The sequence below is a fragment of the Cygnus olor genome, chromosome 11 (genome assembly GCF_009769625.2).
Source record: "Cygnus olor isolate bCygOlo1 chromosome 11, bCygOlo1.pri.v2, whole genome shotgun sequence".
Classification (NCBI taxonomy): domain Eukaryota; kingdom Metazoa; phylum Chordata; class Aves; order Anseriformes; family Anatidae; genus Cygnus; species Cygnus olor.
The window spans coordinates 15865617-15879696 of record NC_049179.1 but is presented as its reverse complement, the minus strand read 5'-3'; the positions used below and the strand labels follow the sequence as shown (position 1 = coordinate 15879696).

The following is a 14080-nucleotide window of genomic DNA, read 5'->3' as shown; positions in this document are numbered from 1 at the left end:
TAAGAAAGTCTCCCCTTCCCATCCCATCCATCAGAGCATACTCCCAAATGCTCACTGTTCCACAGCACAAACTGAGAAGGAAAGGTCACCTGCATTACACTAGAGCCTTCAGGTTAATTTTCTTTCATATTTAAAATATTTATCTTGGAAAAGACAGTCCTTCTCCCTACTGCTTACTACATTTTTGATAGCTTCAAGTAGCAATGATGTAGCAAAGAGACCTGCTTTGGGTATGGATTCCTTTAGCATCCTTTATGGGGAGATCTACTCCATAAGGGACCCAATCACTCAGACAAGTGGACACCTGTTTCCTTATCAAGTATGTGACTTCTAAACACCTGGCCTCCTCAATTCATGGATTAACCAGTAACACAAAAACATCTGAGATCTGGGCTGAACATTGTTGTTGCTCTATGCTGTATTTAACCCAAACTCCCTAATCTAATATTCCATTAATAGAATAACCAAGCACATTATTTGAGAGCTCCGGAGACTTTATTGGCACTAAATGTTTTCTCAACAGCTGGAGTATCCTTTCAGTGAGGAAAACTGAATAAATATGTAAAACATTGCATTGGTTTTACATGCAGATTTCTCAAGAAAAGAAAAAGCTATTGCTGGACAGCGTAGGACTTTTAGAGGTAGATTTTTCCATGAACATCTCTTCCCTCCCTTCTTCCTGGCTCTTCTCCTTAGATTTTGTTGTTTTCTTTGCCCAAAGGTGTTGGCTTCTTTTCTCTGGCTTGGCCCTGCATGGATTTCAAGATTATTCCAAGTTATTTTTGCACAGCCTCCTGGATCATCTGTTAGAAAGTGGTTCTTTAAAAACACGTTTAAATGTTTTAAATGCAATTCAGGACTGATGAAAGGCACTAGTTTGACTGAAACATCCAATTTGTTTCCATTAGGAATACATTTCAGGTTAGCCAAAAAACATATAGAAAATATTTATTGACTTTCCCATGCAAATTTTGTTATTAGCTTTTTCTTAGTATGCACATACTCCAAAGCCTTTGCACCTCTTATTTCCATTCACTCAGTCATTTATTCTTCATCATGTATGTGCTTGGAGGAGCACAAAGGCAATAGTTGGGTAGGAGAGGTCTTGCAAAACAGGCAGGAGACACAAGACCAGACAAGGTGTTTGTCCTTCCTGCACCAGGGCTGGAAGCCAACTCTGGAGCCAAAGGCCCCAAGCACAGAAACACCTGCACACATTTATCTAGACTTCAGCCGAACTCATTAGGTAAAGTCTTACTAGAGGAGTTTAATCAACTCAGCAGGTAACATATAGGACAAACTTCAGCCCTGCCATATCATCCTCAGGGGACACTTTCCTTCTTGTTTATCTCCCATAGTAAAGTCATAGTTGAGTCTTAACATGACATTCCCATACATCACTGTAAAGACCAGGAAGAAATCCATACATAAGGAGTGCAAATGCAAACAACCAACCTCCATCCCCAAAGCAATACCACAATGTTGATAAGATGACACCTAGACCATCCTTGCGCCCTCCTAAAAGGGAACCTGATTGCTTTGCACCCTGCTGCACCGTGCCACAGGATGGGGTCACTTTGGTACTCAGGACTGGAATGTTTTATCAACTGCAACTTTGGTGTCCTGCCTGGCCTTCACAGATGGAAAAGACCCAATATTCCCCGAAGGCCAGAGGCTCACAAGAACCAGGACACATACACACAATACCTGCTGCAAGGCATTGCTCTTAGCCATCAACCCACTCCCGCAGGATGGAAAGAGAAGAAATCCCCTTCACACAAGTTGGTTTTGCAAGGGTGTGTTGGTTTTTCCCTCCTCCCTCATCACATTATATAAACTTGAAGTTTTCTCCACAGCTGTTTATTCAGCAAGTTTGTTTGATGAACTGCATCGTGCCTTTATTGCTATGAATCTTGTTTGCTAATTTTCTGGGAAGAGACTGCACTTTTCCCACCACCAGGATTACATAAAGGGGACAGAGCTTTGCAGTATTTGATCATTCACTTCTCAGCAGGGAGCTCATTGATTTAATTGCAAATATTTGCACTGTGCTGAGAGTTCTGCATTTCCCCATATTACAACTTCAAAGCATTAAAAAGTTGACTATCACTCTTACAATTAAAACATTCTCCTCTCAGAAAAAAAAAGGAAAAGCCTGCCTCAGCAGAACAAGCTTCAGATTGTTTTGAAAACTTGAGTCAGGAGGCAGAGCATTGCTAGCCCCTGGATAAAACTTGGAGTCAAGTCTTTGCATTTCACGTGCCACATACTACTAAAACAAGTATGTTTTGAAATAGAACTGGTTCTTTTCTTAGGGAAACAGCTTACAAACACACTACCACAAAGTATCAATTAAAAGCCACATTCCAAAATATTGACTTATTGGTGCTTCCTGAAGTTTCTTCCCAAACTCCACCCCAGGCTGCAGTAACAGAAGACAATCTCCCTCAATCAGAAGCCATTGCCCAGGCCTAGCTCTAAAATTGAGCCTATACAATGTGATGGCAAAAAAAAGATTCTAACTCCATATGGAGTACATTCAGAAATAGCATTTAAATCTGATTAAAAGAAATATAACCACTTTCAGTAAACTCTACAAAAAGTGTTACTAAAAAATTCTTTACGTTATTTCAACAATTTAAGAGTCAGTAAAAAAATAATAATGCTCTTATAAAAACACCTTCCAAATCAAAACATCTTAGGTCAATTTTAACTGAAGCATTTTTTGTTTGTCCAGTGAACTGAAAAACACCTATAGCTTTGGAAACAAATATGAAACAAACCCTACAGCAAACACCATAAGAGCTCAGGTTATTTCAGTGTTGATTCCTGTTTGCATCTACCCCAAGCAATATAAAAACTGACGTGCAGTTCTCAACTCCACAGCTGCACTGAGCTCCTCTTCTTGTCTATGCAATACACAAGACCATGCTGTACACCCAATCCTTAGCCAGATAACAATCCCTTTTGGGCTCAAATACAGCTGTTTTGCCAGAATCTCACACAATGCTTCACAAGAAAATTTATTCCAGATAATCAGTGCATCTGACAAACAGGAAAAAGGTCACAGCCCTGAGAAATGGGTTCCCACTGAATTCCCTTCACACACACAACCTTGTTCTCCCTAAACGAACAGCTGGGAGCCAGCTGAAACATAAGAATCTCTCTCCTCCAGACTTTGCTCTCTATTCAGGGTTTAAGACAATTACACAGTTATTTTGTGTAAGAAAAGTCAGTCAAGGGGGGAGAGACAAATGGTTTTATTTCTCACCCAGCTACATAACAGATTACCACGAGCACTAACTCATCTGTCTTTCCACTATTTTACTTTCATTATAGGTTGGAAATGGGAAGTCATTTTTCACAGGACAGATCTTTAACTATGTAGAAATTAAACTCTTCAAACTGGTGCATCCTGCAAAAGGGAACATCCATTATCCAGGGCCCATGGCTTTGGTTGCACCTTATTTATCATCGTAGCAGGTCCTTCTTCAAACCTAACCTCACCAACTTCCCCTAATTAGAGTCAAGACAGAGAGACAAGCAAAAATTGTGTCATGCTGAGCCAGAAATGGCTGAACCCAAAGCCTAACTATAAAAAGGGAGTAGAGTATCAAGCTGTTGTGATACAGACAGCACCGTCCATCTCACCACAACTTTCTCCTCCCCTGATAAGAAGCAGATCTTGCTTTCAGCTTTCCCAGCCTCTCCTCCTCAAAACGTCCTCTGTTCAATTGCTGCCACCAACCTCTTGTCTGAAGTAGTAAACAACACAGGCATCCCATGTGGTTGGTCCCGAGCAATTATCACTCCAGTATCTGGCCTGCTGCTCCAGTGCGATGAGACGTTTTGGTGTGTGGACTGTCCCCACCTCTGGTCAATGCCCCAGGTCCTTGGAGGACTTGAGCTGAAGCAGCTCTCCATGGAGCACAGGACAGAGCTGATGTAAGAGGACAGCTCAGCCTGTATTCCCTGCTTCTCTTTGTGAGGCTGCTGGCAAGGGGCAGCATAACATTACACTTTTACTCCTGGTACATGGGGAGGATTTCACTTTGTCTTTTGAAGTTATCTTTATTCACCTTTTTTTCAACCTCTCGCTACATCATGTGGCTGAGCTCCACTTCATCCTCTCAGATTTTAAAAGCATGAGGTGGCTATAAGGGGTGTTTTGCTGACTTCACATCTAACACATGCTACATAACATTATTCAGATCTCTGCACTCAGCTCCTGGTTGAAACAGAAAATTAAACTCCTGGAAACATTGCTTATATCAAATGAGTTTTTCTATATACATTCATTTCTATACTCACAGGTAAATCATTCAAATGAGCTTCCACCACTAGTGATCAACTGCAAAAATAAGAATACTTCAAGCTGTTGTATGTTAATATTCTCTCCTTTGTGAGATTATAGGGTCAGTCATTTGCTATGTTCCTAAACATGTCTATGGATTACTGATCTGGTTTGAAAAGTTGATATTTATAATCTCAAATTTCTTGCCAAAACCTGAATGTGTAAGTCCATTTCTATCACTTCCCTTTTCTTCCCCCCCCCCCCCCCCACAACTTCCTTTTAAGAAGGGGACAACACCCAGACTTCATATTGCAGAGGCCAAAAAAAATATTCCCAGTACCTCTTTGCTTTTGCATCGTGCAAGCAACAATCCCCTTACCCACAAAATTTTTTTTGGTCTCAGCTGAACACCTGGAAAGCATCCAGAGATCTGGGACTGCTTCACTCCCTGCTTAGCTGAGCCACTGGTACAGTAACTGCCATTTACAATTTATGAGACCAAAGCACTAAATTAATTGCTTTGAAACACTATCATTGTGATCACCAAGAACCTCTAGAAGTAATTACATGGATTTTATGACCAAATGCAAGAAAAAGAAAAGGTCAGACCTGCACTGAGAGTTTTGTTTCTGTTTTCATAGCCAAAAGGATTTCTAATAGAAACACGCTGAATTACAGTGACCTTTCTTTCTCCCAACTTTTTAGTTAGCAGAATTGCACAGCTACACCCTACGACACTGTCATACCAAGAATGAGGTGATTAGCTTTGAATTTACTGAATGTGATAGCTGTATTTATGGCATAAATTGCAGGGCTGTGCGCTTCCACACTACACTTGCGTTCAGCTGAGCATCATACACCAGACTGCTTTACAAACATTATTTAAGACTCACAGTATGCCATCAAGCACACACAGATGTTAGAAGTTGAAAACCTACTCCGCCGCAATTGTCTCAATTGCTCTTTTCACCCTTTATTTTATACCAGCAAAACCTGGAAATAACTCAGGAACAGAGCACAGGACTGTGAGAACAAAAAACATACCTAAACAAAAATCAAGATGATAAAAACCAGAGTGTTTATTGCCAGGAAAAGCTATCTTAGAATAACAAGGCGAATTGTTTTCTCAGCCCAAAGGCTTGCTTTGTGAGATCAAATCTCAAATCAAATGAATTCACTGGTTTATATAAAGGTTCACGCCTTACACTCCTGCACACACCACAGCAGCTCCCCTTTCAAAAGATGCCTTAACTGGGAGTCAAAGGTGTCATTCAGTAAAAACAAGAGGGAAGTCTTGGTTGTACTGCATCACAATCCCTTAAAAAGCCTTTCCACATGTTAGTGCTGTTCACATTTTTGGTTCCACCGAATATAGAGAAAGAAATGCCCCAAGCATGGAGCTGAATACAATCAAGTTTCTTCTCCCATTTTTTGTCACCTCTTGGCCATTAACATTAGGGTATACACACAAACCAATCTGAACAGAACCCAGAGGTGGAAAAAGAAAATGTTATTTGTCTTAAAGAAGTCTCTTCCTGTGTTCTGCTGCATGTTGGTGTGAAGCAAAGGCAGGTTGTATTTATGGCTATAGCAAGACAGATTTCTTAGAGGTGCTGCCACTGCTGAGCAGTTGCTGAACAGCACTGTTTGTGTGCCACCAGCTAGCAAGGAAAAGGGTTTTGGACTGCAAGTTGACAGCCTGCCTGGGATCCATCCCATGCTGTACCTGTAGCCACGATCCATGCATTAAGCCCAAATAGATGCTGAAAACAATGAAACAAAGGTCCTGAATTGTTCTGCTTTAGGACACGCTCCCTAGGAAAGGCCAAACTCCCTCCATGCCCTACACTGCTTGAATCAAGCAAGTGAATCACTGCAGGCTGAGTGCTCCTATCACAAACATTACTACTGATAGCCCTGAAGACATTTTTGTTTGAAATCCTGCACTATCATTCAACTGCCCCTTTAATTCCTCTTTTATAAAAAACTCCCTTGCCTTCCCATAGCACACTATTCTCCTGCTGAGTCTCCATACAATGGATCTGAGCTCCTGGACATTATTTTTAATTATATAACAGCCTTGAACAGGCGTACAGTTCTTTTAGAGCCTCCTGGCACAATGCACTACAGGTCAATGTTGAGTGCTACAAGTGTCTAGGTAGTAAAATAAATAAGTTAGAATAGTTCAGTTGGAAAGGATCCACAAAGACTGAGTCCAACTGCCTGACCTCTTCAGGTCTAACTAAAAGTTCAAGACATTATCCAAATGCCTTAAACATGACAGGCTTGGAGCACGAGCCACCTCACTAGAAGCCTGTTCTACTGCTTAAACACCCTCAGAGTAAAGAATTTTTTCCTAATGTCCAGTTTAAAATGAATATTCTTGACTGTTCTTGATTGAACGTTCTTCAGTCAACTCTACCAGGTCGATTCTACCAGGTCCATTGAGACACTAAATTAACAGTTATTTCAGAATGACACTAGACAAATCCTTGAGAGATCATTTTGCTAGACTTACTGAATTAAAAAAAACAAAACTCTTAGGGTTACCAGAATTTCTGATACTCAAACTAGCTTTCTTTGAGCTAGTTCCCACTTCTGCCAATACACAGGTATTGCCTTGGCTAGGGTAACTTGTAAAATCCATGCACAAGACCAGAACCTCAATGTTTTATTAGAATTGCTTTTGTTAAGTCAACTCAGAAGTCTGTACGAGTTCCCACCAGTTCAGAAGTGCTGGGGGTGTCTGGGACACTTGGCTGTACACTATCATAACAGAAACCCAGTATCTGATCTTCCTAAAGGAACTGAGTCATGGTTTCAAAAACCCCATCCAAGCTTTATTGCACACACCTGCGCTAAACACTCAGAGGTGTGTTCTGCATATATACACCTTTGTCATCTTCTCAGCATCTTACCCAACACACACTTCCCGAAAATACCCAGCTGGCACAAGCACACACTTTTGGAAGCCAGACCCTGGTGCAGGGTGGCATCACTCCAGGGAAGTCAATTTACACTGGCTGAGAACCTGACCTATATTTACCTGCTTAACTTAGGGCACCCTATAAACTCTGTGCTCACTTGCAAAAGCCTGAACTCCTGTCTGCTGTGCTAGGAAAACTCATTTTTACTTCATCCCCATTGAGTGCATAATCAAGTCTCTGCCTCTACTGTGCATGGAGGGGGTGGGGATCATGGAAGAAGGAAAGAGGGGATGTATTTTTTTATATGTACTTTTTTTTTAAAGAGGTGTGATGTGATTTTTATTGTATGACTATTCACCTGCTTGCTGTGACCTCCTAAGCATATTTAAGAGGGAATCTGACACTAGAACCAAACACAAGGCTGGAGGAGAAGTCAGCTAACAAAAAACATGTGTGTTCAAGCATTTTGCTTTGCCTTGCTAATATAGAAGAGATTTGTTTTGCTCAGTAAAGCACATGCATTTCAGCTCATTCCTGCAGGGAAAAGCTAATCCTCAAGTTATGGCAATAGAGCCTGCTGATATGGTGAAGGAAGGCGGGGGCCAGAGAACCAAGGGAAGGGGGAGAAAGAAAAGATTCAACATTTTAGCCTGACCTGACTCCAGGTTCACACGAGAAGAGGTGAAGCTGCAGCTGTCATGCTGAAGGGAAATGCAGTCTTTTATAAACCCAGGGAAACCTCCTGGGAAAGAGAAGAAAAAAGCATTCCTTAAGACTGGAGTTAAGGGCAGGTTTTTCCCACCACATGAGAGAGCCAGTGCATCCAGACCAAACCAGTGCTATTCGCACTGCAGCTCCATCCAGATTTGCTTCCTGCCCCTGCAGAGGCAGAAGCCACCAGCATTTTCCACATATTCTCTCCACTGTCCCAGGCCTCTGGGAGTATCAGTTCAACCACCAAAGCACACAAATTCATCCACTTGCAGTACCTCTCACTTCCAAAAGATCTCATGGAAACAACTACTGTCCAAGGTGGCTGAGCCCCAAGAAAACAATTACAGCTTGTGCTTCCTGCTCTCCCCCAGGTCTGAGCATCAGTTTCATTAAAGTTTTGACTCATCTTTGTTATTGGCAAGCATGTAAAAAGAATTCTGTGCAGCTATACTGGGAATAATTGCTGTGAATACATGATTTTTGGGGGGTTAGACCTGATGATCTTTTGAGGTCCCTTCCAACCCCTTCGATTCTGTGATTTGGTACTGAGATCTTTCAACACATCTCAGAGGCAAGGGAGCGAAACAACACTGATTGCTCAGGGGGCTATCAACCATGGCAAACAGCAAATCACCTAGGGAAGCATTTGATCAACACAGAGACAGAAAAACTAAGTACCAAACTGGTCTGCGACCCACAAGGCAGAAGAACTCAAATTGCAAGAGGGCTCACAGGGAAGGAAAAAAACACAGCAATATTCCCAGACTAAAATAAAAGCTACAGCTACCAACTAATTTGTTCATGTTGAATAACTGAAACAGGCTTTTTGATAGCCTCCTCAATCTCATTTTATGAGGAAAAATAAAATTGGGAGAAAAATGCAGTTACTTTCTTGCAGCAGCTGCTTGGATTCATTGTTTCTGTGACTTGCCAGTGAAGGAAGGTGATGGGAACACTCCTCCTCTGCTAAGAGCCCTGGCAGTATGTGCTTAGCCTGGCAGGGGAGCCCAGGGTTTCACCAAAGGGCATATTATATCCTGCTAATTGAACCAGCATCATTTTAGCATCTCCCCATGAGCCTGTCAGGTTTGTGCACGGGCAACCGAGAAGATCTTAATGGACCTGGGAGGCTGAAGCAGCCAGAAGGACCAGGCAAGAGCCGAGAAAATGGGCCACAGTGGGAGGGTATCAAATCCTTTTGGGTTAGTAATGCACCTTCCTGGACACGAGGCAGAAGTCTAGGACTGTGTTAGATAATTACCGTATAAGAGAAACCCAGCAAGGCTCCCCCCAGCACACAAGGCTTTTACAGAAAGGAGGGAAAAAAGAGTGCAATTAATACATTTGCTGCAGCTTTCCATCACATTCCACCACCACCACTCAGCTCCAGTTGTCAGCATGTGTCTGAAACGAACCGCCCTGCAAAGGCAGCAGCCCCGCTCGCACAGAGAAGCGAAGGATAAGATTTCAGGCAAGGCTGGAGCCCACTGTTAAGGGATTCAGCCCAGATAGATTGCCTGTCAGCTACAGCTGAAGTGCAACTTTGGCTGCCCTTCCCTTGATGAGTAATAGCCAGACTTCACCAAGTGCGAGGTACCTGGCTCCCATAGAAACCAAAGTTTGGTTCTCCAGTGATGGGTAAAATCCAGCTCACTTGTGAGGAAACATATGAAACAGAAAAGGGGATTCAAAGGAATAACGCCGATTTTGCTTCTATATACACTCTGCTCTGCAAGGGCACGGCAGCGATACCTAGGTTACATATTATTTGTAAAAGTCCCTACAAAATCATGCCCGAGTATGTGCACAGAGGGGCAACTCCTGTTTCAGAGTATGAGGAATCAGAGTATACAGATAAAAAGGTGTGGTTTATTTTTTTTTAATCACCCCAGATGTAGTCAGTAGAATATCTGAGACCCAGAGAAGCTACATGATTTGTCCAAGACGAAACAAGGGGTTGGAGGTGGATATAGCATTTATATACATGTTATTTGAGCCTATTCAGTACTCTGACCCTGTCTTCTCTCTCATATGGTAACTCGAATAGCTTCGGGTGTGTACCTCATAATACCATTTATTACATACATACATCTTCTAGCATACGCAGCCAAGCTCCTTGTGGGATTTGACTTCTGTGTTTAATTGGCAGGCTTGCTTATGGAGCTAACAGGTGCGCTAGAAGGGAACAGAGAGCACATTCTCAGTTCACAAAATGTGCACTGCAAGCCATGCTATGAGACCTAATCCAAGGAAAAAAAAAAGCCATCCAGCACCATCCAGTCCCTCTGCATCCCAGAGAGCCCGGTAACCAGTACCTTGCCCACCCACCCAACACCCCACGATGCCCTCAGGCTGCCCTTACATGCACTCAAGGAGAGTTTAAGTCATTTGCACTGTTTTTCCCTACTTCTCACACCTTTCGTTTAGTGCTTGATCCCAGTGAATAAGCACAAACACTTTGATACTGGATTCACTGTGATTGCAAGAAGCACCAGTTTTGGAAAGTTCCCCTGATGGTCTTCAGGATTCTTTCCCACATAGTGATGGGAAGATTTAACATGTTATGTTCTTCTCTTCACTGCACCACCCAACTACAATTCAGGGAGACTGACATGGAAGCCTTTTCCATCCTTAATGATTCTGTGATTCTATGTAAGAGAAATCATGCCACAAAGACATACCGCAAATGAAATCTGTTCATAAAGGTCCCGGACTCATCACATCACTAAGACCATCTCCAACCATGTAATATGGTTGCCAAATCCTACAGCTAATCCCAACTAGATTGCAAACTCTGAGGCTTGAATCAACATCTACATTTGCGCAGATTGCAGGAGGTTTTCACATCCAAACTGTCCCCTTGGGTAGAAGCCTCGACATCACTCTTTACCCAAAACTGCAGCCTCCAACATTGTTTCTTTTGGGGTGGGCACCATCATCTGTCTCCCATGGTCTTTCACATCAGTAGATACTTCCCCTGGGGCAAGGACTTGCAGGATCCAGTCTACCAGGCCTGTCTTTTCTGACACAGATTTTCACAATATGGCACTAATACAAGGGTAACATATAGCTGGGCTTGCAAAAAGAACTACATCCAGCTATTGCCAGTCTCCCAGGCATTCAAACCTTTATTCAAGAAAAGCATTTCTCAACCTTGTATTATTTTTTTCCCCCTTGCCTCAATTAGAAAACTGCAATCATTTTTTCCCTGCCTTTAGCAACTCACTCCGACTTCTCCTTCCAAGGTAAGTTGCAGCATAAGTTGGCAAACCCTGTTAACAGGAACAAAAGCATACGCTGATCCAAGAGGGGTTGGGGCTTGTGGTTTACTCTGAACACTGCTGTCAAGAAGGTCTCTCCAGGTGGGTTATGCAAGACCAATGCTATCTACATAAAGAGAGAAGAAGGTATTTAAAAGTGCTTAAAGTCAAAAGATGGCACCAACCCATGGGTCAAACAGCCCCTGGGTAAGCAAGGAGGGGTTTGTCAGAGGTGGAAGTCTCCTTTCTGAGTTTCAGGAACTCAGCTGCATGAATAGAGTTCCTCAAATGCCTCCCTCAGCACACAGAAGTCATTATTTGCTCTCTGGCTTTCGAAGAGGAATGCAGTTGGTTTTGGCTCCTCTGGCCCGTCTGCTGGGCGAGGAACCTGACAAGGAGCACAACCCAGCCAGCCTGGAGCAGCAGCTGCCCCGCAGCCAGGTGGGCCAGCCCCAGAGCTGCCTGCTAGCGAGGTGGGCTACGTGGTCGATGGAAAGAGGTCCTGCCAGGCTGCCCCAAAAACAGCTTCCAAAGTCCATGTACACAGGGACTCATGGAAGGTACGCCGGTGTAGCCAGGCTGTTCTCCTCCATACTTTTATGTTCTCTACGAAGCTGAAAGCAGCTCTCTGCAAATACACATGCTTTCCCCTCCCTCAGGGCATTGGTAGCCCAAGGATTTCTGCAGCAAATGGGACCCTTTTATGGGAAAGTCTAGACTTCCTAATGATCTTGGAAAAGCAGCCAAGTCCTCCTCCAGCCAGCACCGCCTCCAGGCCGCTGTCTCTGTCCCATTGCCTGGGGAGCCCTTCTCCTCCCACTGCTTCCACCTTCTGCAGCTGCCTTTAGTCCTCAGTGCATCAAGCCACTTGTTTCATAGCCCCTTCCTCCCTTGCTACTCCTTACCAGCATGGCTAACATACCCCTTCTCCATCTTCATCACCAAACTTGCACCCTTAAAAACATAGTACTCCCCTCTGTTGACCAGATACCTTCATCTTGGTTTTAAAAAAAAACTTTATTACTTTGTGACTGGTTTCTGGAACTACCATTTAACCTATTCCTTTCTCCAGCATTGGCTAATCAGCCAGCCTGGCTTTCACTACTGCTTTCCTCTCCACTGGGGCTCAGCCTGCAGCTCCCACCACTCCCTCCGTATACCCAAACACTCCAAATACCCAAGCAGGTTTCACTGCCAGTTCCCAAAACACCACACAGCAGACAAGGTGTAGTGTATGGTTGCTTTGCACACACACATGACAAATCCCTGTGCACAATGTGGTCTCAACACTGACATTTATGGAAGGAGCAAGCCCTGCTCCCCCACATCTGGCTGCGAGACTGATCCTCTCCATCCCTACACCTGCTAAACAGCTCAGTCCAAGCGTTTGACTTTGGCATTATATATGCCAAAAGTGGCACAACATATGCTCAAATATATGCTCAAAGAGGCACAATTTGCTTTGGCTCCTTGGGTACTGACGCACAGCACACCCATATTATGTTCCCTAATGAAGGTCACCTGAAGCACAAAGCCATGTCTAACACAAATGCTCTCTTTTCATGGTGGGCTAACAAAACAAAATAATCTGAGTATTTCTTGCTCACAGATAAACTTGGCCATCATGCTAAGGAAACTGAAGCAAATAGAGCCAGTCTGTCAACTGGAACACTCAGCCCGTTGCCTGCTCTGGCTGTTACTTTACATAGGTCTTAAATTAAATGTCAAACAGTGTTTGGCACAAGAGCTTCGTGGCTGCCCTCAGAGAAAATCTGACACCTTCACTGTTTCCCACTGCTCTCTATGGCTTGGCTATGGGCAGGGGAAGTACAGGCTATCTCATAGCTCCCTGTTTTTTCCTTTGTCCCCCCCACCCTCACAGGAATGCATGAAAGAGGAATTAGTGGTGTTTATTTAAAAGGGACTGCAAGGGGTGCAACACTTGGTAGCATCAGGCAAGATTTGGTGCAATCTGTTGGTTTTAGCTTAAGGAAGATGGAAATGCCAGGAAACTGATGCGATAGACATTTAGCAATGGTCTCAGCTGTCATACTCCAGAGCTTTTGATTCTGGGCTTTAGCACCTTTTAGCAGAAAAAAATTATAATGGCACTACTACCCAAACTCATCCCACCACCCTGCAGTGCCAGTACACCTGTGCCAAAGCTGGTGAAGACGCTGTCACACCTTTACCATCACCTGGCTGCTCCTTTTTCACTGCTTCTCCATAAGACACACCACCATGCACAACACACGAAAGCCCTCCCCAGGAGCTGGAATTCCCTGCTGACACCAGGATGGGAACAGGAATGCCAGGCACATCCCCACAAACTGGGCTTTAAGACTACGATCGGGTTACTGTAGCTAAACAGCAATGACAACTGAGCCACAGCAACTCTGTGAGCATACACTGAGCCAAGGGGAATGGAAATAGGATTCGTCTCAGCCAAGACCACCCAGGCTGCCTGGACCACGCGGGTCTTCCTGCAGGGATGCTTCTGTGCCCATCTCCATCCTCAGCTCTTCCTGCTCTCCAGCGTCAATCCAAGCCAAGCTGATCGATCTGCAAAGATGCAATACTTGCTTTCTCTCATCAGAAATCAATGAGGAACAGACAGCATTTGGCAGGACTAAATATAAATACATCCAGGGAAGTCTTTAGGTACAAGCAGTTATCTAAGCACATAGTCTGCAGGGGCATTAAATGGCCCTCATGAAAGAGGTGCTTTACACCAGAAATGCATTTGCTCTTGCAGGTCTAAAAAGTCATCAGGCAGACAGAATAGAAACAACTAATTCCTCATGGCCAGAACTATTTATGCTTGTGAGTTTAAAAAATTGTTTAAAAAAACTCAGCTGAGGACCCAAGACACTGTTCTTCCTAAA

At 43.6% G+C, this 14080-nt stretch overlaps 1 long non-coding RNA gene across 2 annotated transcripts; it reads right to left on the bottom strand.

The window, feature by feature from the left end:
• Positions 1-286: 286 nt before the first annotated feature.
• Positions 287-13753, bottom strand: LOC121076218. Of its 2 annotated transcripts, none has more exons than XR_005823396.1 (3): positions 13554-13753; positions 7877-7963; positions 287-749 (listed from the first exon to the last, which is right to left on the bottom strand). It is a non-coding gene; the product is annotated as an uncharacterized LOC121076218 (long non-coding RNA). The 2 variants fall into 2 exon arrangements; XR_005823395.1 differs by lacking the exon at positions 13554-13753 and adding an exon at positions 10025-10106.
• Positions 13754-14080: the final 327 nt, after the last annotated feature.